This window comes from Mandrillus leucophaeus, unplaced genomic scaffold (assembly GCF_000951045.1).
Source record: "Mandrillus leucophaeus isolate KB7577 unplaced genomic scaffold, Mleu.le_1.0 Scaffold382, whole genome shotgun sequence".
In the NCBI taxonomy this organism is placed as follows: Eukaryota; Metazoa; Chordata; class Mammalia; order Primates; family Cercopithecidae; genus Mandrillus; species Mandrillus leucophaeus.
Window position 1 is genome coordinate 144,861 of NW_012104054.1, and position 2,132 is coordinate 146,992.

Consider the following 2,132-nt stretch of genomic DNA (forward strand, 5'->3'; position numbering starts at 1 on the left):
TTTTTTTTATAATGAGGTAAAAGTGCAGAGTGAAAAACAAAGAAAAATGCTGTAAACAACCAAAGTAAGAGAGATATTTATACATGATCAGCAATCAAAATAAGAGATTTATCAACAGCAACAGTAGTCAAAGAGTCTATGTTATAATACTTTCAACGTTATAAACGGAAATTGATGTCAATCTGGATTTGTATACCAAGATTAGGTTACTAAAAACTATGGCACTATTAAGATATTTTCAGATCAAAGTAGATAAGAGATGTGGATATGTTGTGAGAGAGAGATTAAGATTTTAGATATTAGTTGCCAGCTCAAAGATTCCCTAACACATATACTTTAAGAACATTGAAGCTAGATAAAGAAAAATACAGTGTCATAAAACCTGAAAAACTTTTAGATAAAACGAACTCATATGTAATGAATAAAAATTATACTTGGCAATACTAATTTATCAAGTAAACATTTTAGATAATTCTGGAAATAATGGACAATGTTGTGGAATGATCTGTTAAATAAGAGTTGTTTTATATTGTACAGAAGAATAACAGTTATATTGATGACTTTTAATGTTAGCTAAGACAAGAAGTTAGAAGAAAATTTACAATAAAATATTTTAAGAGACTTAAAAAAGATGTATATCTTTGAACATATTTTAGGAATAATATAATTAAAATAAAGCTATAATTTCAGAAATAATAAAGGTGAAAAAGTTATACAAAAGAAGGACTACTTAAAATCTTAAACATACTTGGTAAGAAAATTTAAACATATCAGTAAAAATTTTTTAAAAAGTGCTGATTTTTCCAATTAAAAGACAAAGATTGTCAAATTTGTCTTTAAAAATGCATTTTAAATTACATGGTTTTCAGAAGTGAAATGCAATGTAAAGAACGTGAAGATTCGTGACGATAAAAGAAGGAACAGATATATACCCAGAAAAGTAAACAAAGAAAAACTGTGTGTATTATACATACAATAATATGTGCTATATATGTATAATCTTACATATGATGAAAATAAGTTTATGCAAAAAAGCATTATTATCGTGTCATATTGTTATGATGATGAATTTGCAATTAACTAGAAAGACACAGTAATTATAAATATGTTTATCCTATATCTTTGTGAGAAGTTTTCACAAAATTGTGAGAAAGCTGGACAAATTTATAATCATAGTAAGAGATATTTAAACACCTTTTAATTATAATAATAGAGGACGGAACTTAAGGAAAAATCAAATTTATTCATATAATGCTTTTAAGTATTATTTGTCAAAAATAAATTATGCATTAATCAATAATTTTTAGCAAATTTTAGTGAATCGGTATCAAGCATATCATTTAGCTAACCATAAATTAATTAGATTAAAAACAGTAGAAAAATATGTATTATATTAATTATTTTGAAATTAAAAACAGAACTGTAAACAACACAAAGGTTAAAATAGAATCATATCAAGGTGAGATCTTCAGCACTGAAGAATAAGAACTAATGAAAATACAGTTTATCAACTTGTAGCATGCACTTTAAGCAGTGTATTTTTTTTGAAGTATGTAGCATTAAACACTTATATCTGACCACAAGAAATACTAAACATGAAAGAGCTGAGCATCTCACTCCAGTTGAGTGTACAAAATGCAAATAACAACAAACATGAGAAAAGACATCTCAAAGAGAAAAACAGGGAAGATTTGGAAACCAAATTTTATTTTGAAAAATCTAATGAAACAGACTTCTAGGATTACTTAAAAAATAGAGAAGTAAAAATTAATAGTTGAATGTGTCAATAATTATAGAAATAGTCACGATTAAAAAGTCATCTGTTGGTATTTCAATAATTTTATTACATTAAATTTTAAATATCCAACCACATACAAAAGTACCTGGATAAAATATAACTCACTAAAACTAGCAAGAGAAGAAATAGAAATTCTGTACGGATTATAATCATTAAAGACATTTGAGCAACATTTGAGATTCACCCATTTTTTTCAAGTGAAAGCAAAGGAAGAAGAAACACACGAAAATAGTTATTGAGACTTACATGAGGGAGTTCTAAGAAACATTGCAATGTCCATTGACTTCAAAACAAAACAATGAGATAAAGAATAGCAGAGAAAAATATTTCAAAC